The 25742-nt window shown below is 36.2% G+C and overlaps 1 non-coding gene across 1 annotated transcript; it reads left to right on the top strand.

The window, feature by feature from the left end:
* The first annotated feature begins 23819 nt into the window (after nt 1-23819).
* On the top strand, nt 23820-23927 carry LOC130963751 (small nucleolar RNA R71). Its single transcript, XR_009079870.1, has one exon. It is a non-coding gene; the product is annotated as a small nucleolar RNA R71 (small nucleolar RNA).
* The last annotated feature ends 1815 nt before the right edge of the window (nt 23928-25742 follow it).

Below are 25742 nucleotides of genomic sequence, written 5' to 3'. Positions count from 1 at the left end.
TAAATCTAAAAGCTTCCTAACTGCTTGAACTCCCTTTCTCAGTACTTCTTGGGGTTATTTATACTACTCCTAGTTCGAGAAATAAAAGAAATACAAAAAGTGAAAAGAAAAATTACAATTTGGAGGGAAAAGAACTCAATAAACGTGATCTTCCAGCTGGTGTGTGGCTGGCGCTTCAGTGGCGTGCCATGCCTTCCTCTGATTCTGGCTTGGCGTGCCACGCCCAGCTCATCAAGTGGCATGCCCTCCTTCAGTAACATCCCTGGCGTGCCACGCCTTCGACCTCAAGTGGCACGCCTAGGGTCTTTTTAACCACGTGTATAGCCTGGCGTGCCACGCCTTCGATCCCAAGTGGCACGCTCAGGTCTTCTCCCTCTTCTTCTTGCTTCTAAAAGATTGAACTAGCATGGCACGCCCAGGGTTTGGCATGCCACGCCCATGCTGTGTGCTTGATCCATCTCTCTGGAAAGTTGAACTAGCGTGGCATGCCCAGGGTCTGGCGTGCCACGCCCATTTGTATGCTTGGCTCCTTCGTTGGCGTGCCATGCCCATCATTCAAGTGGCACGCCCAGTTCCTTCTTGGTTGATTGGTGATCATGGCGTGTCATGCCTGAGACTCAAGTGGCACGCCTGAGTGGAGAATGGTGGCTGGTGTGCCACGCCTTCGACACCAAGTGGCACGTCCTTATGGTTGGCGTCCTAACTCCCTCTCTGGAAAATACAACCAGCGTGCCACGCCCAGAGGCTGGCGTGCCATGCCCATCATTTAGCCTTAGTTCCAGTAGGTGGCGTGCCACGCCCAGCATTCAAGTGGCATGCCATAGTGAGATTTTTGAGCTAGCGTGCCACGCCTTCGATACCAAGTGGCACGCCCAGCCCTTGCTTTGGCTTCTTGTTCATTGGCGTGCCACGCCTGGATGCTCAAGTGGCATGCCCAAGTGAGGGTGAGAGCTTGGCGTGCCACGCCTTCGACCTCAAGTGGCACGCCCAGACCTTTTTAGCGTTCAACCCTTTCTCTAGAATCTTGTACTAGCGTGTCACGCCATGCTGCCCAAGTGGCATGCCCATTCGTTTGTGGGTTTCTTGTGCTTGGCGTGCCATGCCTGGCTCCTCAAGTGGCATGCCCAAGTGACTTTTGATGCTGGTGTGCCACGCCTTCGACACCAAGTGGCACGCCCTATAGTAAGTGATGGGTTAGGCGTGCGACGCCCAACCTGGCGTGCCACACCCCTTCAATGGCCTTCATTGTTGTTCTCTGGAGATCTGTATCGGCGTGCCACGCCCATGTAATTGCTTGAGAAACTCCTCTGGCCTTCAGTACTCGCGTGCCACGCCCAGCTCCTGGCGTGCCACGCCAGTGCATTTTTGTGGCATTTGCTTCAAGTGGCACGCCAATTTCACACTCCCAACTTGTTTTGTTGTTTTCTTCCCATTTTTGATGTCTTTTTCACCTGAAATTTAGCACAATCCATTTCAAAGCAATGTACTATGATATTCATCAAATATTGCATGAATTGCAATGATCAAATGAGATTATGCTCTTTTGTGGTCCTTTTTATGCAAGAAAAAAGGGTAGATGATGCAAGTCATCAAGAAGCAAGCCATCAGAGGTAGAACTAGAGAAGGTAGTTGCAAGCAAGAAGCCATTGTAATGATGGCATTAAGAAACAGAAAATCAAAAGTATGGTGTGGTTGAGGTCTTTTCCACTAAAGGTAAGATGTCGTGAAGCAATCTCAAGCTCTCCATACCCAAAAATGGAAGAGATCCAATTCGGTCAGAGGAAGAAGATCTCTTGGAAGCATGGCTCGTCTCTACTTTTGATCAACCACTACAAGAGGTAGCTACTGTAGCTACTTGGAGGAAGAGGCAAAAGTTAGAGCAGATATAGCTGTCATCGTCAAGGACTCATTAAGGGCTAGGAATCTTTCTTAGGGAGCAAGTCAAGATGGAAGGCCCGGATTGATGAAGTTTGGTGAGAAGAGATGACACAGAGGTAATTGCATGTTGGTTATAGCATTCAGTTTTCTCTCCTCTCTTTCTGGCCGAACCGGTTTTGTTTGAAGAAGAAGATTAGCTCGGTTCAACAATTTCAACCTTGGAGACTTCTCCTTCTATAAATAAGGGAGAACAGCCAGGATTTGAAGCAATGAAAAAATAGTGAAAAGCACATAGTTCTCATAACTACCTAAGCTAACGGAAGTTATTCTCCTTCAATGTTCTTCATTTTGTAATTTTCTGTTTAGTTTTGTCTGTCTTGAGTCTCATGGATAAAGGCAAACAGTGAGGTTTGTATGAAAAAGCCATAGAGCGGAAAAAAGCAAAGTATACAAAATTAAAAAAAAAAGCCATAGATGTCTTAGAGGTCCTTTGCACATCTGTGTTGTGTTTCATGATTCTGTGGGAATCTCCTTACAAGTTGGGTTAGCACTTAGCAGTTGAAAGCTTGGTAGATGACCAAGTCAAGTTCAGGATTGGGGTTAGATTCTGTACTTGTCCCAAATATGAAGGGTAGTTCCTAGGGAGAATTGGTGTATGTAATCATGATGATTATAGTAAAATTCCATCATCGTTGTGATGGAGACTAGATGTAAGCTGCATTACACTTGGCAGCTAAACCAGGATACTTCGTGGTGTGATTCTCTCTTTCTTCTACTCCATTTCTGTTTTTGCTGCGTGGGAGATAAAACTGAAAAATATCTCTTGCCTGGTTACGAGATAAAAAGAAAACGTCTCGTGGCTAGGTACGAGACAAAAAGCAAAAAGTCTCCTGAAGTTATTTCAAAGGCTAGCAAGTGTTACTAAGCAGAAAAAGGGGTTAAGATTCAACTCCGCTTCTCTTAACCACTGATTACCATCAATAATAATAATAATAATAATAATATGATAATTATATAATAATGGCACCGGTTATTAATAACCAATTTATATTTTTCTAAATAAATTTATTTTAGAAAAATATCTTTATTATAATTATATTACAATATTACAATTAATATTTAATAAATAATGTATAATTATACTAATTTAAGAAAATATCTTTATTATCTATTTATTCTATTTATTTTATTATATAAAAATTGGATTTTTGCACTCAATGATGGAACTTATGTGGCATGTTCTTGGGGTGTTTTCTTATTTATTTCATTTAATTCGTTAAAGCAAATCAATTATAATTAATTAATTATATCAATTAATTAATTTGATTAGATATTCAAATCTCACCATTTATTATAATTTACATGAATTGATTAATTATAATTAATTATATCAATTAATTAATTTGGTTAATTATATTAATTATTTAATTTGATTGGAGTAAATATCAAATTATTTAATAAATATTAAATATGATAACAAAATATATGAATTAATTTAATTAGTTCATTTTTTTCAATATCATCTATTTATACAAGATCAAATATTTTTTACTCATTCGCTCTCTTTTCTCTCTTTCTCTCACTCCCTCCCTCTCTATTTCTCTTTCTCTTTACTTTTTTTTATTACTATTTTTACTTTATTGTTAATTATTTATTTTACTTTTACTCCTCATATATAAATTTATTATAATTCATCATATGTTCTTTTTTAATTTAAGTGATTTTTTAGGTTATATTTTACGATTGATACTTTTATTTTATTTAGTGTGTTTTTTTAGTCTGTGTTTAATATAATAATCTATAAATATCTATTCTATTATATAAAAATTAAATTTCTGCACTTAATGATAAAAATGTCGTGACATGCTTTTGATGATGGTGTTTTTCGATTTATTTCTTTTAACTCATTAAATTTAATTTATTATAATAAATTAATTATATCAACTAATTGATTTGGTTAATTATTTAAATATCATATAATTTATTATAATTTTTATGAATCAATTAATTGTAATTCAATTTGAATTAAAACATCACAGAAAAAAACTGTTAATATGCGTATGAATGAAGTCGGGATTGAGGAATATGTATAGATATAAAAAATAAAAAATTATTGCATGACTGTTGAATAAAAAATAATCATATATATATAAAACGAAATAATGATAACAAAAAAATAATTAACATATGTGATTTAAATGTTTTAATAACCGGTAACATGGAGTTTAACAAAATATAATTCATATATTTTTTATTTATGTATATGTATATAATTATATATATATATATAATTATTTAACAAAATTAATATATACATATATATAAATAAAAAATTATTATACATGAACTCTTTTATTCCCTCAAATAAATTTATTCTAATTATATTATAATTAACTCATGAATAATGCATGATTATATTAATTTAAAAAATATCTTTATTATAATTATATTAAATTAATATTTAATACATTATTAAACTACTTATCAATCATCAATATTTTTAATCATTCTAATTATATCAATTGATATAGTTGTAATTCTTATTTAAGTGCAATAATAATTTTATTAGGAGATAGTTAATACACACATTAATAGTGACTCATTTAATTTGATGATGATGATGATGATGATGATGATGATGATGATGATGATGATAAGGTCTACATGGTACATGCATTATATTTTAAAAAGGTAAAATATGTTTCAAAAAAATTAGGGTATCAATAATCAATTGTGATTAATATCAATATCAATAATTAATTCTTATAATTATTTTTGTACTACTAAAGACTACATATAGTTTTTTTTATAGAATAAAAAAGGTTGTGATTCATAATATTTTCGTAAAGTTATATTGTATGAACACAAAATTAATTAGATAACAAATTGAATTTTAATTAATATGTTTTATTTTCTGCTCATATTTTTTATTAATTATTTTACTTTTTATAATTACAGTAAATATTGAATGCAAAAAAGAAAAAAAATATTGAATGTTATCTATTTTATTTGTTTAGAGTCATAATTAAATTTGATATAATTATAGCAAATATCTAGAATTAATAATAACATGATACTATAATTTTAAGTTGTATAATATAATAAAAAAATATAGCAATTTATGTATGGTTCCTATATAGCAATAATATTATATATATTTATATCTCCTTTTTTAGCTCTTTTCTAAATATATTGGCATATAATTAATGTCGATAACATATATATTAAGTAAGTATCTCTATTGAATTAATCATAAAGGTTAAAATATAATGGCATAAATTTCACCTAATTGTAGTAAGTATCTCCATTGAAAATATTTGCTAATTATTACCATGTATAATTAGTGTGTGTATATAAGGATTAATAGTGAATTGTTACAATTATTTATCATCTAGGAAATTCGTACCTCAGACATAGATCTTCTTCTATTTATTATTTCTCATACCTAAGGGCTACTAACTACGATTCTGTCAACAATATTACCTATGGTAGATTATATAATGAAAAAGTTTGAAAAATAAAGACAAGAATTATAAGGTTATGGAAAGTCCCATCCAAATATACGAGAACAAGACGACTTACATAGAAATGATTCTCATGGATGATAAGGTAAGTTGATTATTTTTCATGATTATTTCAAGTAATGCTAAGTCCATTTTATAATTATTTTATGTTCATATTTTAAGTTTATTTGATAAGTAAACTCTTGCACGAATTAAAGACAGTGTAATTTTATAGATTTATAAGTGCTAATAACTTTTATATTTAATTTGTTTTATATTGTGATAATAGCCAATATATTTGTTGGTGGATTTGACTATTACTATATGATATTTATTATCACATTCAATATATATGTCTGATTTATTGAAAAAAATAAATTATTAAAATCGATTAATAATTATTTTAGAGTTAATCCAATTAACACTAGATTCAAAAAAATCAAACAATGCATAACATATTATTTTTTTATTAATCAAATTAGAATTCAAATTAATTTTAAAAAATAATTTAAAATTATAATTTCAATCTTATCACGTGTATAGCACGAGTAATTAAACTTGTTAGAAACAATAGAATCAAATTGACTCGAAACCTAATCGGATTTTGAATTAAAAAAAAAAGAAAGAGTTCACTAATAAATGGATACTTCAAATTTTATTTAATTGACAAAAATAATTTCAGAATACGAACGATAAATAAGTCACTAGAGAATTTAAAAAATTACAAAAAATTAGATGTTGGATATATATGACTAAAAACACTTTAGAGATCGAATTTTTGTAATTTTAGGCAAATCGATTTTTTTTTTTGGTAAATAGTCAAAAAGTTTTCTAAAAAATAAAAAAGAGATTTGTTTTAATTTTTTGTAAACACATTTTGAATGGTTACCCTAAATGCACATGCCAAGTATGAAAGTCATTTTTCACTTGTAAAAAAAAAAACATTTTGTCACATTTAAAGTATTCAAGTTTATAACTTTTTTGTTTGCAATAAAAATTTCAGTACTATTTTAGTAATTTACACTAAAAACGAAAAGAAAAAAATATAATGGATCCAAAATAGCGTCATCGACCATCTGCTTTAGTCTTCACTTCACCTGGGTTACTTCGATCTACTTCTTTTTTTTTTTTTTGGTCAATGGATTGGACAACCCCCAATCCTAGGTTACACACTCACACACACCACACCCACACACACATAATATCCCCTTCTTTTGGTCAAGTTTGCACTAGATGAGGTTTGAACTTGAGACCTCTTTGTAATTTTCACCTCCCCTTGCACTCTCTTCTCTATATGTTCTCTCTAATGTGCTTGTTTAGTTTGTTGTGCCTTTTTCTATTGTCAGGCTTTGGTCTTCTATAGGTAACTGTTCATACAAAAAGACCTGGGGTAACCCAATCCAAACTTGATCTTGCAGCACCTCTTATAAATTAGGTTGCTTTATCATAACTCGGCCCAACAACACGTTCCCTGTCTTCTTCGGCCAACTCTAAATGGGTCGGATCAGCTAGATATGGGTTTCAAAATAACTACTTTAGTTATCACCACTTTTATGATAACCACTTCAATATAGGGTAACTTCACATACTGCTAGGGGTGGAAAAAGGCCAGGCGGCCTGTCAGGGGCCTGCAGCCTGACCTGTGTTTGGCCTGACCTGTTATAAAATAGGTACAGGCTCAAGCTCTTTTAAAAGCCTTAATACGTTAATAGACCAGGCCTTGGCTTACTAATTAGCCTTATAGGCCTGTCAGGCCTGCTTGGACCTGTTAAAATATAATTAAATATATAAATAATTATTTATTATTAATAAAATTATGAGATATTTTAAATTTATTATATTTTATTATAAATATTTTTGTATATTTTAAATATGTTAAAAGTTTAAAATTTTTTATAAATATTAAATATATGACATATTACATATAACTATTTTTATTAAAAAATAATTTTTTTAAATAATATTTTTATTTTTGTAAAAAAAAAATAATCAGGCCTTTTAACAGGCTTCAGGCCAGGCTAGGCTGAATAACAGGTCAGGCCTAGTACTTTATAAAGAGCCTATAACAGGCTGCAGGCCAGGCCTGTTAAGAGCAAAGCCTGGCCTGGCCTGGCCTGTTTCCACCCCTACATACTGCAAGGGAAACCATCTTATATAATCTGAAGTTATCTCAAGATATGACTCAATCTTATCCTTACTATATAAATACTCCAACAGTCAGGTATTTTTTCTATCCAATTTTTTGCACAACCTATTAAAACTTTTGCTAACTTAAGTATCAAATTTTTTTCAGGTACTCCTAACCACTGTTCAAGAAAGGACGACAGAGACCTCTTTCAAGACATTTGGACCTCACATCTAGGCCCAACATTCCATCCTTGCTTTTAGGTAATTACTTTAGAATAATAACGAAGTAGGAGAAGAAGGTGAGGTGATGACTACTACTCTACTAAGGCTGCACATTTTTAATAGTTTCTGAATAAATTATTGAGTCGGACTGAATTGACCCCTTTAATGGTTATATTGAACAAAAAAAATACAAATTAAAAACATAAAACATAAACATTGTTAGAAACCAAAAGAAAAGATTGAAGAAATAATTTTGTATATGAGTCGTGTGTTGATATGATATAATGTACAATTTATTAATAGGTGATAAAAAAATTAGAAAGCAATCAGACTAACATCTTCTTTTAAGCTAATCAATATACAAGTACGCTAAGTAAATTCTAATACCTCCCCAACCCTCTCTTTTCGAATTCAAGTAGGAGCTAACGAAATCATTTTGAGTTTGGATACGAAATCTGAAATCTAGTGATATGATGGACCTTACTAAATAATATATCAGTAGTCTAATCTATAGTCTTAATAGAATGACACTAACTAAAAGTCATTGACGGACAAACTGACAATTATTCTCTACGTGTTTAGTGTAATTGTGAAAGACATCATTATAAGGTTTTTTCAATAAATAAAAAATTATTTTCTAAAACAAAAAAATTATTTTATTTATCCAAATGTTTTTTTTTTCAAGTTACATGAAGATTGGGTGGGTCAGACTCGATCTAGCCTTGATCTAAAAAGGCTATCTCGATCTGGCTCCCACTTACTCATCCTACTTTTATTTTTTCTTTTGTCTCTTATCTCTTTCAACTTTTAGTTTCAACTTTTAAGATGCCATGATTTTTTTTCTCTTCCCTCCTTTAATTTTTAGTTTCAATATATCATAATTTTTTCTTTTCTCTTCTCCCTTTTTTAACTTTTCGATTTTGCCAATACATCTCAAGTTTGATTCTTTCTTCTCTCTTTTTTTTCCTCCTTCAACTTCCAAGTTCAACATACTATTATTTTTACTTCTCTTTCTTTCTTCCTTTCTCCCATTTTTTTTTTCTTTTTTTATAAACGATGCATAGATTCTTTTACATTTTTTTAGTGTTATTTTTCCATTTGTTGATCTTTATGTAAAATGGCTATGCACCAATCTGAATTTTTATTTTGATTTCATCTTATTTTTGAGTTTTGTGATATGTTAGGATTTTATTTTTATTTTTTTAATTAAATTTAAATTTACTTAATATTATCATTTTTAAATTTTTATTTTAAACGTATGAATTACTGTCAAATCAGGAACATCTTTCTCGAACTGCTGCTGCATCGATGTTAGATCGAGAACATCTTCCCTAAACTACTACTAGATTAGGATAGTCTTCCCCAATCTGAAGCCAGATCTGGCCTGGCCCACCTGGTATGTGTGAAACCTGCCAAAAAATTGGATTTGGGTAAATAAAATCACTTTGTTTTTTAGAAAATAATGATATTATTATTTATTTAAAAAAATCTCATTATGAGCAATCTAAATAGAACTTCTTATCATAATATAAATTAGTAGGAAATGATTGAAGACTCTCATGTCTTAGAGAGAAGACAACAAATTGGGACTACTTCAACAGAAGTGTCAACAAGAACATGATATTCTACTTAGGTGCTTGATCATGTAGCAAATGTTTGCATCTCAACATTCGGGAGAAAAGTAAAACAAACAATAGTCAATAATAGAATGACGATCAATAGGGTTATCAACCCAATCAGTATTAGAATATGCTTAGAGGATCAAAGAAGAGTGAGCAAAGACCATGGAACATAGTGCCTTTTAAAGAAGTATTGCAAAAGAAAAGCTTGCCCTAACAAACAAGATAGAGAAAACTTGAACAAAACAGAATTGGAATTCAGAATTTGTATTAATGACTAAATAAAAGTAAAATGTAAAAATCGATCTTTCACACCACTTCTTCGAGACTTATATAGAGTGACCAAAGCTGAAAAATGAGACCAAGACTCACACTACCTAACCCATAACAGTAAGTACAACTAGTTATCAACTATTTACACTTTCTTGGCCTTGATTTTTAATTGATCTTGCTTTTCTTTATTTGCCTTAATAGTCCCCTCAAACTTGAGTGAGACCTCTAAATGACTCAAAATTTGTCTTTCAATCACTGAAAAGCAGTCATTGAGAGAGGTTTGGTTAGAATCTGCCACTTGTTCATGACGTGGGATGTGTACTACATGCAATGAGTTCGGCTTAAGCTTCTCTCTAATAATTTGAACATCAAATTGAATACTCTTGGTACGATTGTACAGTACAAGGTTGGTGATGTAATTAGAGCTGTATTGAGGTTATCACAAAAAATTGTATTGTCTTTAAAAGTATCTTCAATTCGGATAGTAGATTTGTGAGCCCTGATGAGCGGATAATTTATACGCTTTTTGGCATAGTTTTTACGTAGTTTTTAATAAGTTTAAGCTACTTTTAGGGATGTTTTCCTTAGTTTTTATGTTAAATTCACATTTCTGGACTTTACTATGAGTTTGTGTGTTTTTCTGTGATTTCAGGTAAATTCTGACTGAAATTGAGGGATTTGAGCAAAACTCTGAAAAAGGCTAACAAAAGGACTGCTGATGCTGTTGGATTCTGACCTCCCTGCACTCGAAATGGATTTTCTGGAGCTACAGAACTCCAAATGGCGCGCTCTCAACGGCGTTGGAAACTAGACATCCAGGGCTTTCCAGCAATATATAATAGTCCATACTTTAATCAAAGATTGACGACGTAACTTGGCGTTAAACGCCAAGTTCATGCTGCTGTCTGGAGTTAAACGCCAGAAAAACGTCATGATCCGGAGTTGAACGCCCAAAACACGTCATAACTCAAAGTTCAACGCCAAGAAATGCCTTAGCTCGTGGATTGATCAAGCTCAGCCCAACCACACACCAAGTGGGCCCCGGAAGTGAATTTATGCATCAATTACTTACTCATGTAAACCCTAGTAGCTAGTCTAGTATATATAGGACATTTATCTATTGTATTAGACATCTTTGGTCTCAGTTTTGTTTTATTCTTCATCTTAGGAGATCATTGATCACGTTTTAGGGGGCTGGCCATTCGGCCATGCCTGAACCTTATGCTTATGTATTTTCAACGGTGGAGTTTCTGCACACCATAGATTAAGGGTGTGGAGCTCTGCTGTACCTCAAGTATTAATGAAGTTCTATTTTCTTTTATTCAATTCCTCTTTTATTCTTATTCCAAGATATTCATTCGTACCCAAGAACATGATGAATGTGATGAGTTAGATAACCCTCATTATTATTCTCACTTATGAGCGCGCGTGATTGACAACCACTTCCGTTCTACATGCAAAGAAGCTTGAATGTGTATCTCTTAGATTCCCCAACAGAATCTTCGTGGTATAAGCTAGATAGATGGCGGCATTTATGAGGATCCGGAAAGTCCAACCTTGTCTGTGGTGTTCCGAGTAGGATCCTGGGAATCCGGAAAGTCTACCTTGTCTATGGTGTCCGAGTAGGATTCCGGTAATGAATGACTGTGACGTGCTTCAAACTTGTAACCTGCTGGGCGTAGTGACAACGCAAAAGAATCAATGGATTCTATTCCAGTAGGGGAGGGAACCAACCGGTGATTGGCCGTACTGTGACAGAGTGCGTGAGCATTAGCTTTCACTGCGAGGATGGGATGTAGCCATCAACCATGGGTGATGCCTCCAGACTGGTTAGCTGTGCGAGTGACAGCCGCATAGGATATTTCCCCGAGAGGAATGAAAGTAGCCACAGTTGATGGTGAACCCCTATACAAAGCTTGCCATGGAAAGGAGTAAGAAGGATTGAGTAGAAGGAATAGGAGAGCAGGCGTCCGTGAGCTCTACAGCATCTCCATTCCGCTTATCTGAAATTCCTATCAATGAATCTACATAAGTATTTCTATCCCTTTTATTATTTGTTTTCTTATTTCTATTTTCGAAACCCATAAATCAATATTTAATCCGCCTAACTGAGATTTGCAAGGTGACCATAGCTTGCTTCATACCAACAATCTCTGTGGATTCGACCCTTACTCACGTAAGGTTATTACTTGGACGACCCAGTACACTTGCTGGTTAGTTGAACGGAGTTGTGAATTCAACCAGTGCCATAATTAGAACATTGATCACAAATGATACAAGAATTTTGATCACAATTTCGTCCACCAAGTTTTTGGCGCCGTTGCCGGGGATTGTTCGAATATGGACAACTGACGGTTCATCTTGTTGCTCAGATTAGGTACTTTTCTTTTCAAAAATCTTTTTCAAAAATTTTTCTTTTATTTTTCGTTTTTCCTAACATTATTTTCGAAAAAATTAAAATAAAAATACAAAAAAATTAGAAAATCATAAAAATAAAAAAAAATATTTTGTGTTTCTTGTTTGAGTCTTGAGTCAATTTTTAAGTTTGGTGTCAGTTGCATGCTTTAAAAATTTTTCTTGCATTTTTTCGAAAATCCCATGCATTCATAGTGTTCTTCATGATCTTCAAGTTGTTCTTGACAAGTCTTCTTGTTTGATCTTGATGATTTCTTGTTTTGTGTTGTTTGTTGTTTTTCATATGCATTTTTCGTTTGTTAGAGTCCATGCATTAAAGATTTCTAAGTTTGGTGTCTTACATGTTTTCTTTGCATTAAAAATTTTTTCAAAATTATGTTCTTGATGTTCATCATGATCTTCAAAGTGTTCTTGGTGTTCATCTTGACATTCATAGCATTCTTGCATGCATTCATTGTTTTGATCTAAAAATTTCATGCATTGAGTATTTTTGTTGTTTTTCTCTCTCATAATTAAAAATTCAAAAATCAAAAAAATATCTTTTCCATATTTCCCTCCAAATTTCGAAATTTTGGGATTGACTTGGTCAAAAATTTTAAAAATTAGTTGTTTCTTACAAGTCAAGTCAAAATTTCAATTTTAAAAATCTTATCTTTTCAAAATCTTTTTCATTTTTTTTATTAATTTCGAAAATTTTAAAAATCTTTTTCAAAATATTTTCAAAATCTTTTTCTTATCTTTTTATCTAATTTTCGAAAACTAGCTAACAATTAATGTGATTAGTTCAAAAATTTGAAGTTTGTTACTTTCTTGTTAAGAAAGGTTCAATCTTTAAGTTCTAGAATCTTATCTTGTAATTTCTTGTTAGTTAAGTAATTTTAAAAATTAAATCTTTTTCAAAATATCTTTTTCTTAAAATTTTTATTTTATCTTTATCTTATCTTTTTCAAAATTTGATTTCAAAATATCTTATCTAACTTCTTATCTTCCTATCTTTTTCAAAATTTGATTTCAAATCTTTTTCAATCAACTAACTAACTTTTTGTTTGTTTCTTATCTTTTTCAAAACCACCTAACTACTTCTCCCTCTTCTATTTTCGAAAATATCTCTCTCTTTTTCAAAAATTCTTTTTAATTAATTAATTGTTTCATGTTTTAAATTTTAATTTTAATCTTATGTTATCTCTAATTTTCGAAAATCACCAACTCTTTTTCAAAAATTATTTTCGAAATCTCCCTCCTCTTTTATTCTTCTATTTAATTATTTAATTACTAACACTTCTCTTCACCTCTCTTCATTCATATCCTAACATCTCATCTCACATCTCTGCCATCCTCACAGTTGTGTTTCTTTTTTTTTTTCTTCTTCTTTCTTCTACCCCTTTCTTCTTCTACTAACATAAAGGAATCTCTATACTGTGACATAGAGGCTTCCTTTTCTTTTCTTGTTTTCTTCTCTTTCATATGAGCAGGAACAGGGATAAAGGCACTCTTGTTGAAATTGATCCAGAACCTGAAAGGACTCTGAAGAGAAAATTAAAAGAAGCTAAATTACAACAATCCAGAAGAGACCTTCTTGAAATTTTCGAACAAGAGAAAGACATGGCAGAAGAAAATAATAATAACAATGCAAGGAGAATGCTTGGTGACTTCACTAAGCCAACGTCTAAGTTTGATGGAAGAAGCATCTCCATTCCTGCCATTGGAGCCAATAACTTTGAGCTTAAGCCTCAACTAGTTGCTTTAATGCAACAAAACTGCAAGTTTTATGGACTTCCATCTGAAGATCCTTACCAGTTTTTAACTGAGTTCTTGCAGATCTGTGACACTGTAAAGACAAATGGAGTTAATCCTGAAGTCTACAGACTCTTGCTTTTCCCTTTTGCTGTAAGAGACAGAGCTAGAGTATGGTTGGATTCACAACCCAAGGATAGCCTGGACTCATGGGATAAGCTTGTCACTGCCTTCTTGGATAAATTCTTTCCTCCTCAAAAGCTGAGCAAGCTGAGAGTGGATGTTCAAACCTTCAAACAAAAAGATGGTGAATCCCTCTATGAAGCTTGGGAAAGATACAAGCAGCTGACCAAAAGATGTCCATCTGACATGTTTTCAGAATGGACCATATTAGATATATTCTATTATGGTCTCTTTGAATTTTCGAAAATGTCACTGGATCATTCTGCAGGTGGATCTATTCACCTGAAGAAAACGCCTGAAGAGGCTCAAGAACTCATTGACATGGTTGCAAACAACCAGTTCATGTACACATCTGAGAGGAATTCCGTGAATAATGGGGTACCTCAGAAGAAGGGAGTTCTTGAAATTGATGCTCTGAATGCCATATTGGCTTAAAACAAAGTGTTGACTCAGCAGGTCAACATGATCTCTCAAAATCTGAATGGATTGCAACATGCATCCAACAGTACTAGATAGGCAGCTTCTGAAGAAGCTTATGATCCTGAAAACCCTGCCATGGCAGAGGTTAATTACTTAGGTGAACCTTATGGAAACACCTATAACTCATCATGGAGAAATCATCCAAATTTCTCATGGAAGGATCAACAAAAACCTCAACAAGGTTTTAACAATGGTGGACGCAACAGGCTGAATAATAGTAAGCCATATCCATCATCTTCTCAGCAACAGACAGAGAACTCTGAACAAAACACTTCTAATTTAGCCAATATAGTCTCTGATCTGTCAAAAGCCACTTTCAGTTTCATGAATGAAACAAGATCCTCCATTAGAAATTTGGAGGCACAAGTGGGTCAGCTGAGTAAGAAAGTCATTGACACTCCTCCCAGTACTCTCCCAAGCAATACAGAAGAAAATCCCAAAGGAGAGTGCAAGGCCATTGATTTAATCAAAGTAGCCGAATGCACAAAGGAGGAGGAGGACGAAAATCCTAGTGAGGAAGACCTCCTGGGACGTTCCTCAAGCAAGAAGGAGTTTCCTATTAAGGATCCTGAGGAATCTGAGGCTCATCTAGAGACCATAGAGATTCCTTTAAATCTCCTTCTGCCATTCATGAGCTCTGAAGAATATTCATCCTCTGAAGAGAATGAAGATGTGACTGGAGAGCAAGTTGCTCAATACTTAGGAGCTATCATGAAGCTGAATGCCAAGCTGTTTGGTAATGAGACTTGGGAAAGTGAACCTCCCTTGCTCATTAGTGAACTAGATATTTGGATTCAGAAAACTCTACCTCAAAAGAAACAAGATCCTGGCAAATTCTTAATACCTTGCACCATTGGCACCATGAGCTTTGAAAAAGCTCTATGTGATCTGGGGTCAGGAATAAATCTTATGCCACTCTCTGTAATGGAGAAGCTGGGAATCATTGAGGTACAACCTGCCTTGTTTTCATTACAATTGGCAGATAAGTCCATAAGACAAGCTTATGGAATAGTGGAGGACGTGCTAGTAAGGGTTGAAGGCCTTTACATCCCCACTGATTTCATAATCCTAGACACTAGGAAGGAAGATAATGAATGCATCATCCTAGGAAGACCTTTCCTAGCCACAGCAGGAGCTGTGATAGATGTCAACAGAGGTGAGTTAGTCCTTCAATTGAATGGGGACTACCTTGTGTTTCAGGCACATGGCCATCCCTCTGTGACAAAAGAGAGTAAGCATGAAGAGCTTCTCTCAGTTCAGAGTCAAGAAGAGCCCACACAGTCAAACTCTAAGTTTGGTGTTGTGAGGCCACAACCAAACTCTAAGTTTGGTGTTCAAACCCCATATCCAAACTCTAAGTTTGGTGTTGGGAATATCACACTTAAGTTGACCTGATCACCTTGTGGCTCCATGAGAGCCACTGTCAAGCTATTGACATTAAAGAAGCGCTTGTTGGGAGGCAACCCAATTTTATTTATCTAATTTTATTTTATTTTGTTTCTTTGTTATTTTTGTGTTTTATTAGGTACATGATCATGAGGAGTCACGAAAAAAATCAAAAAAATTAAAAACAGAGTCAAAAACAGAAGAAAAAAAAAATTTTCACCCTGGAGGTAGCACAGACTGGCGTTCAACGCCAGTAAGGAGCATCTGGCCGGCGTTCAACGCCAGAACAGAGCACCATTCTGGCGCTGAACGCCCAAAACAAGCAACAACCTGGCGTTAAACGCCAGGATGCGCACACAGAGGACAATCTGGCGCTGAACGCCAGAAACAAGCATGAAACTGGCGTTCAACGCCAGAAACATGCATTACATGGGCGTTTAACGCCCAGAACGTGCATCAAAGGGCGTTTGAACGCCAGAATAATGCATGAAGGCATGTTACATGCCTATATGGTGAAGGAATGGTATTTGTTTTCACCTCAGGATCTGTGGACCCCACAGGATCCCCACCTAACATATTCCCACCTTACTTCCCAATCCTAGTTTTTGTGATGTGATTCCCCATGTCACAAATCTCAACATCTTCTTCATCAATCACCTCAATTCCTCTTCCCAATTACCCCATTCACCATTCACATCAACCTCCTCTTCCCAATAAACCCCACCTACCTCCATCAAATTCAAATTCAATTTCCCACCCTTTCCCACCCAAAATGGCCGAACTCCCACCCTCCCCTCTCCCTATAAATACCCTTCTTTTCTTTTACATTTTCACACATCACAAACCCACATTCTCCCACATAGCCGAACCCTCTCTTCTCCCTCTCTACCATATTTTCTTCTTCTTCTTCTACTCTTCTTTTCTTTTCTTGCTCGAGGACGAGCAAATTTTAAGTTTGGTGTGGTAAAAAGCCTAAGCTTTTTGATTTTCATTCACCATCAATGGCACCTAAGACCGGAGTTTCCTCAAGAAAAGGAAAAGGGAAAGCAAAAGCTTCTTCCTCCGAGTCATGGGAGAAGGAGAGATTCATCTCCAAGAGCCATCAAGACCACTTCTATGATGTTGTGGCAAAGAAGAAAGTGATCCCTGAGGTCCCTTTCAAGCTCAAGAAAAATGAGTATCCGGAGATCCGACATGAAATTCAAAGAAGGGGTTGGGAAGTCTTAGCCAACCCCATGCAACAAGTCGGAATTCTAATGGTTCAAGAGTTCTATGCCAATGCATGGATCACTAGGAACCATGACCAAAGTATGAACCCAAGCCCAAAGAATTATCTCACAATGGTTAGGGGGAAATACTTGGATTTTAGTCCGAAAAATGTGAGGTTGGCGTTTCACTTACCCATGATGCAAGGTGATGAACGCCCCTACACAAGAAGGGTCAACTTTAATCAAAGGTTGGACCAAGTCCTAAGGGACATTTGTGTGGAAGGCGCCCAATGGAGAATAGACTCCAAAGGCAAGCCGGTCCAACTAAGAAGACTGGACCTCAAGCCTGTAGCTAGAGGATGGTTGGAGTTCATTCAAAGATCCATCATCCCTACAAGCAACCGATCTGAAGTTACTGTGGATCGGGCCATCATGGTTCATAGCATCATGATTGGAGAGGAGGTGGAAGTTCATGAAGTCATCTCCAATGAACTCTACAAAATAGCTGACAAGCCTTCATACATGGCACGGCTAGCCTTCCCCCACCTTATATGCCATCTATGTTACTCAGCTGGAGTTATCATAGAAGGAGATGTCTCCATTGAAGAAGACAAGCCCATCACCAAGAAAAAGATGGAGCAAACAAGAGAAGTTCCTCACGGCCCCCAAGGAGAACATGAGGAAATTCATCATCAACAAATGCCTCATGGAATGCACTTTCCTCCCAACAACTATTGGGAGCAACTCAGTACCTCTTTAGAGGATTTGAGCCATAATGTGGAACAACTAAGGGTGGAACACCATGAACACGCCCTCACTCTCCAAGAAATAAGAGAAGATCAAAGAGCAATGAGGGAGGAGCAACAAAGGCAAGGAAGGGACATAGAAGAGTTGAAGAACATTATGGGTCCTTCAAGAAGAAGACGCCACTAAGGTGGATTCATTCCTTATTCTTTGTTTTCTTTCTGTTTTCGGTTTTTAATGCTATGTTTATCTATGTTTTTGTGTCTCTACTTCATGATCATTAGTATGTAACCATGCCTTAAAGCTATGAATAAATTCCATTAGTCCTTCACCTCTCTTAAAAGAAAAATGTTTTAATTCAAAAGAACAAGAAGTACATAATTTTCGAAATTTTTAGTAAATTTAATTTAATTATATTGATGTGGTGGCAATAATTTTTGTTTTCTGAATGAATGAATGAACAGTGCATATGTCTTTTGATATTGTTGTTTATGAGTGTTAAAATTGTTGGTTCTTGAAAGAATGATGAACAAAGAGAAATGTTATTGATGATCTGAAAAACATCATGAAATTGATTCTTGAAGCAAGAAAAAGCAGTGAAAAAAAAAAAGAGAGAAGGGGCGAAAATTCTAAAGCAAGGATCCAAGGCTTTGAGCATCAATGGATAGGAGGGCCCAAGGAAATTAAATCCGGGCCTAAGCGGCTAAATCAAGCTGTCCCTAACCATGTGCTTGTGTCATGAAGGTCCAAGTGAAAAGCTTGAGACTGAGTGGTTAAAGTCGTGATCCAAAGCAAAAGAGTGTGCCTAAGAGCTCTGGACACCACTAACTGGGGATTTTAGCAAAGCTAAGTCACAATCTGAAAAGGTTCACCCAGTTATGTGTCTGTGGCATTTGTGTATCCGGTGGTAATACTGGAAGACAAAGTGCTTAGGGCCACAGCCAAGACTCTTCTTGGAGTTAAACGCCAGCTTTTATGCCAGTTTGGGCGTTTAACTCCCATTTGGGTGCCAGTTCCAGCGTTTAACGCTGGGATTTCTTGAGGTGACTTTGAACGCCAGTTTGGGCCATCAAATCTTGGGCAAAGTATGGACTATCATATATTGCTGGAAAGCCCAGGATGTCTACTTTCCAACGCCGTTGAGAGCGCGCCAATTGGGCTTCTGTAGCTCCAGAAAATTCACTTCGAGTGCAGGGAGGTCAGAATCCAACAACATCTGCAGTCCTTTTCAGTCTCTGAATCAGATTTTTGCTCAGAACCTTCAATTTCAGCCAGAAAATACCTGAAATCACAGAAAAATACACAAACTCATAGTAAAGTCCAGAAAAGTGAATTTTAACTAAAAACTAATAAAAATATACTAAAAACTCAACTAAAACTACCAAAAACATACTAAAAACAATGCCAAAAAGTGTATAAATTATCCGCTCATCACAACACCAAACTTAAATTGTTGCTTGTCCTCAAACAACTGAAAATCAAATAAGATAAAAAGAAGAGAATATGCAATGAATTCCAAAAACATCTATGAAGATCAGTATTAATTAGATGAGCGGGGCTTTTAGCTTTTTGCCTCTGAACAGTTTTGGCATCTCACTCTATCCTTTGAAATTCAGAATGGTTGGCTTCTTTAGGAACTCAGAATCCAGATAGTGTTATTGATTCTCCTAGTTAAGTATGATGATTCTTGAACACAGCTACTTTATGAGTCTTGGCCGTGGCCCAAAGCACTCTGTCTTCCAGTATTACCACCGGATACATACATGCCACAGACACATAATTGGGTGAACCTTTTCAGATTGTGACTCAGCTTTGCTAAAGTCCCCAATTAGAGGTGTCCAGGGTTCTTAAGCACACTCTTTTTGCCTTGGATCACAACTTTATTCTTTCTTTTTCTTTCTTTTTCTCTTCTCTTTTTTTTTCGGTTTTCTTCTTTCTTTTTTTTTTTGTATTCACTGCTTTTTCTTGCTTCAAGAATCATTTTTAATGATTTTTCAGATCCTCAGTAACATGTCTCCTTTTTCATCATTCTTTCAAGAGCCAACCTTCATGAACCACAAATTCAAGATACATATGCACTGTTTAAGCATACATTCAGAGAACAAGAGTATTGCCACCACATCAAAATAATTAAACTATTATAAAATTCAAAATTCATGCAATTCTTTCCTTTTTTTCTCAATTAAGCACGTTTTTATTCAAGAAAGGTGATGGATTCATAGGACATTCATAACTTTAAGGCATAGACACTAAGACACTAATGATCACAAGACACAAACATGGATAAACATAAGCATAAAATTCGAAAAACAGAAGAATAAAGAACAAGGAAATTAAAGAACGGGTCCACCTTAGTGATGGCGGCTCTTTCTTCCTCTTGAAGATCCTATGGAGTGCTTGAGCTCCTCAATGTCTCTTCCTTGTCTTTGTTGCTCCTCCCTCATGATTCTTTGATCTTCTCTAATTTCATGGAGGATGATGGAGTGTTCTTGATGCTCCACCCTTAGTTGTCCCATGTTGGAACTCAATTCTCCTAGGGAGGTGTTTAGTTGCTCCCAATGGTTTTGTGGAGGAAAGTGCATCCCTTGAGGTATCTCAGGGATCTCATGATGAGAGGGGTCTCTTGTTTGCTCCATCCTTATCTTGGTGATGGGCTTGTCCTCATCAATAGGGGTATCTCCTTCTATGTCAACTCCAACTGAATAACAGAGGTGACAAATGAGATGGGGAATGGCTAGCCTTGCCAAGGTGGAAGACTTGTCCGCCACTTTATAGAGTTCTTGGGCTATAACCTCATGAACTTCCACTTCTTCTCCAATCATAATGCTATGAATCATGATGGCCCGGTCTAGAGTAACTTCGGACCGGTTGCTAGTGGGAATGATTGAGCGTTGGATGAACTCCAACCATCCTCTAGCCACGGGTTTGAGGTCATGCCTTCTCAATTGAACCGGCTTGCCTCTTGAATCTCTCTTCCATTGTGCGCCCTCTTCACATATGACTGTGAGGACTTGGTCCAACCTTTGATCAAAGTTGACCCTTCTTGTGTAAGGATGTTCATCTCCTTGCATCATAGGCAAGTTGAACGCTACCCTCACACTTTCCGGACTGAAATCCAAGTATTTCCCCCGAACCATAGTAAGATAATTCTTTGGATTCGGGTTCACACTTTGATCATGGTTCTTGGTGATCCATGCATTGGCATAGAACTCTTGAACCATCAAGATTCCGACTTGTTGAATGGGGTTGGTAAGAACTTCCCAACCTCTTCTTCGGATCTCATGTCGGATCTCCGGATATTCACCCTTTTTGAGTGAAAAGGGGACCTCGGGGATCACCTTCTTCAAGGCCACAACTTCATAGAAGTGGTCTTGATGCACCCTTGAGATGAATCTCTCCATCTCCCATGACTCGGAGGTGGAAGCTTTTGCCTTCCCTTTCCTCTTTCTAGAGGTTTCTCCGGCCTTGGATGCCATAAATGGTTATGGAAAACGAAAAAGCAACGCTTTTACCACACCAAACTTAAATGGTTTGCTCGTCCTCGAGCAAAAGAAGAAAGAAGAGAGTAGAAGAAGAAGAAATGAGGAGAAAGGGAATGGCTTTGTATTCGGCCAAAGAAGGGGAGAAGTGGTGTTTAGGTTGTGTGAAAATGAAGGAGTGAAGAAGGGTATTTATAGGAGAGAGGGGAGATGGAGTTCGGCCATTATGGGTGGGTTTGGGAGGGAAAGTGGTTTGAATTTGAATGGAAGGTTAGGTGGGGTTTTATGAAGGATGGATGTGAGTGGTGAAGAGAAAGATGGGATTTGAGAGGTGAAGGGTTTTTGGGGAAGAGGTATTGAGGTGATTGGTGAATGGGGGAAGAAGAGAGAGAGTGGTGGTGGGGTAGGTGGGGGTCCTGTGGGGTCCACAAATCCTGTGGTGTCAAGGAAAAGTCATCCCTGCACCAAATGTTGCTCAAAATCACGTTTTGAGCCATTTCTGGCGTTAAACGCCGGGCTGGTGCCCATTCCTGGCGTTTAACGCCAGGTTCTTGCCCTTTTCTGGCGTTTAACGCCAGTCTGGTGCCCCTTTCTGGCGTTAAACACCCAGAATGGTGCCAGACTGGGCGTTAAACGCCCAACAGCTAACCTCACTGGCGTTTAAACGCCAGCAACATCTTCCTCCAAGGTGTGCTGTTTTTCTTCCTGTTTTTCATTTTGTTTTTGCTTTTTTCATTGATTTTGTGACTTCTCATGATCATCAACCTACAAAAAAAGATAAAATAACAAAAGGAAATAGTTAATTATAAAACATTGGGTTGCCTCCCAACAAGCGCTTCTATAATGTCATTAGCTTGACAGAGGACTCTCATGGAGCCTCACAGATACTCAGAGTCATGTTGGAACCTCCCAACACCAAACTTAGAGTTTGATTGTGGGGGTTCAACACCAAACTTAGAGTTTGGTTGTGGCCTCCCAACACCAAACTTAGAGTTTGACTGTGGGGGCTTTGTTTGGCTCTGTTTTGAGAGAAGCTCTTCATGCTTCTTCTCCATGGTGACAGAGGGATATCCTTGAGCCTTAAACACCAAGTATTTTTCATTCACTTGAATGATCAGTTCACCTCTATCAACATCAATCACAGCCTTTGCTGTGGCTAGGAAGGGTCTGCCAAGGATGATGGTTTCATCCATGCACTTCCCAGTCTCTAGGACTATGAAATCAGTAGGGATGTAATGGTCTTCAACTTTTACCAAAACATTCTCTACAAGTCCATGAGCTTGTTTTCTTGAGTTGTCTGCCATCTCTAGTGAGATTCTTGCAGCTTGTACCTCAAAAATCCCTAGCTTCTCCATTACAGAGAGAGGCATGAGGTTCACACTTGACCCTAAGTCACACAAGGCCTTCTTGAAGGTCATGGTGCCTATGGTACAAGGTATGGAAAACTTCCCAGGATCTTTGTCTCTTTTGAGGTAATTTCTGCCTAGACAAGTTATCCAGTTCTTTGGTGAGCAAAGGAGGTTCATCTTTCCAAGTCTCATTTCCAAATAACTTGTCATTTAGCTTCATGATTGCTCCAAGGTATTTAGCAACTTGCTCTTCAGTGACATACTCATCCTCTTCAGAGGAAGAATACTCATCAGAGCTCATGAAAGGCAGAAGTAAGTCCAATGGAATCTCTATGGTCTCATTTTGAGCCTCAGATTTCCATGGTTCCTCATTGGGGAACTCAGAGGAGGTTGGTGCACGCCCATTGAGGTCTTCCTCAGTGGCGTCCACCTCCTCTCTTTCCTCTCCATATTCGGCCATGTTAATAGCTTTGCACTCTCCTTTTGGATTTTCTTCTGTGTTGCTTGGGAGAGTACTAGGAGGGAGTTCAGTAATTTTCTTGCTCAGCTGACCTACTTGTCCTTCCAAATTTCTGATGGAGGACCTTGTTTCATTCATGAAACTTTGAGTGGTTTTGATTAGATCAGAGACCATTGTTGCTAAGTCAGAGGTATTCTGCTTAGAACTCTCTGTCTGTTGCTGAGAAGATGATGGAAAAGGCTTGCCATTGCTAAACCTGTTTCTTCCACCATTGTTGTTATTGAAACCTTGTTGAGGTCTCTCTTGATTCTTCCATGAGAAATTTGGATGATTTCTCCATGAAGAATTATAGGTGTTTCCATAGGGCTCTCCTAGGTAATTCACCTCTTCCATTGAAGGGTTCTCAGGATCATAAGCTTCTTCCTCAGATGAAGCATCCTTAGTACTGCCAGGTGCATTTTGCATTCCAGACAGACTTTGAGAAATCAAATTGACTTGTTGAGTCAATAACTTATTCTGAGCCAGTATGGCATTCAGAGTATCAATCTCAAGAACTCCTTTCTTTTGACTTGTCCCATTGTTCACAGGATTCCTTTCAGAAGTGTACATGAATTGGTTATTTGCAACCATCTCAATTAGTTCCTGAGCCTTTGTAGGCGTCTTCTTCAGATGAAGAGATCCTCCAGCAGAGCTATCCAAAGACATCTTGGATAGTTCAGAGAGACCATCATAGAAAATACCTATGATGCTCCATTCAGAAAGCATGTCTGAGGGACATTTTCTGATTAATTGTTTGTATCTTTCCCAAGCTTCATAGAGGGATTCTCCATCCTTCTGTCTGAAGGTTTGAACTTCCACTCTAAGCTTACTCAATTTTTGAGGTGGAAAGAACTTTGCCAAGAAGGCATTGACTAGCTTTTCCCATGAGTCCAGGCTTTCTTTAGGTTGTGAGTCCAACCATATTCTAGCTCTGTCTCTTACAGCAAAAGGGAATAGCATCAGTCTGTAGACCTCAGGGTCAACCCCATTAGTCTTGACTGTGTCACAGATTTGCAAGAATTCAGCTAAGAACTGATGAGGATCTTCCAGTGGAAGTCCATGGAACTTGCAATTCTGTTGCATTAGAGAAACTAATTGAGGCTTAAGCTCAAAGTTGTTTGCTCTAATGGCAGGGATTGAGATGCTTCTCCCATAGAAGTCGGGAGTAGGTGCAGTAAAGTCACCCAGCACCTTCCTTGCATTGTTTGCATTGTTGTTGTTTTCGGCTGCCATGTGTTCTTCTTCTTTGAAGAATTCGGTCAGGTCCTCTAAAGAGAGTTGTGCTTTGGCTTCTCTTAGCTTTCTCTTCAAGGTCCTGTCAGGTTCAGGATCAGGCTCAACAAGAATGCTTTTGTCTTTGCTCCTGCTCATAAGAAAGAGAAGGGAACAAGAAAATCGTGGAATCCTCTATGTCACAGTATAGAGATTCCTTGAAGTGTCAGAGGAAAAGAAAAATGGAAGACAGAGGTAGAAAATTCGAACTTATCAAAGAAGATGGAGTTCGAATTTTGCATTAAGGGATAGTGTTAGTCCATAAATAGAAGGATGTGAGGAGAAGGGAAGTAATTTTCGAAAATTAAGTGAAAGATTTTGAAAATATTTTTGAAAAACATTACTTAATTTTCGAAAATGAGAGTGGGAAAGAAATAAGATGATTTTTGAAAAAGATTTTGAAATTAGAAATCAAAAAGATTTGATTGAAAACTATTTTGAAAAAGATGAGGTTAAGAAGATATGATTGATTTTAAGAATATGTAATTGAAAAGATATGATTTGAAAACAATTTTAAAAAGATTTTATTTTAAAAATTAGTAACTTGGCTATCAAGAAAAGATATGATTCAAACATTAAACCTTTCTCAACAGAAAAGGCAACATATTTGAGATGTTCAATCAAATCATTAATTGTTAGTAAGTATCTTTGAAAAAGGAAAGGAATTGATTTTGAAAACATTTGATTAAAAAGATATGATTTGAAAAAGATTTGATTTTGAAAAGCTTAGAAAACTTGAAAAAAATGATTTGAAAAACAAAATCTTCCCCCTTTGCCATCCTGGCGTTAAACGCCCAGAATGGCCTCCATTCTGGCGTTTAACGCCCAAAATGCTACCTCTTTGGGCGTTAAACGCCCAACCAGGTACCCTGGCTGGCGTTTAAACGCCAGTCTGTCTTCTTCACTGGGCATTTTTGAATGCTCAGCTTTTTCTGTATAATTCCTCTACAGCATGTTTTGAATCTTCAATTCTTTGTATTATTGACTTGAAAAGACACAAATTAAAAAATATTTTTGGATTTTTAATAATCAAAATGCAACAAGAATGAAATAACAATGCATGCAAGACACCAAACTTAGCAGTTTGTATACTACTGACACTATATGAGACGCATAAACACTCAAGCCAAAAGAATTCAAAGATCAGAGTAAGAAATCATCAAGAATTACTTGAAGATCCTTAAGATACATGAATGAATGTATGCAATTGACACCAAACTTAAGATGAGACTTGTGTCTCAACAAGGAACATAACATATTTTTGGTTTTTATGAAATTTTTTTTTTGATTTTTTGTGTTTTTCGAAAATTAAGTGGAAAAAGATATCAAAATTCTTAATGAGAATTCCAGGAATCAGTGCAATGTTAGTCT

This window comes from Arachis stenosperma, chromosome 2, assembly GCF_014773155.1.
Source record: "Arachis stenosperma cultivar V10309 chromosome 2, arast.V10309.gnm1.PFL2, whole genome shotgun sequence".
Lineage (NCBI taxonomy): Eukaryota > Viridiplantae > Streptophyta > Magnoliopsida > Fabales > Fabaceae > Arachis > Arachis stenosperma.
The sequence above is the reverse complement of the archived record's forward strand: the minus strand, read 5'-3'. Positions and strand labels throughout refer to the sequence as shown.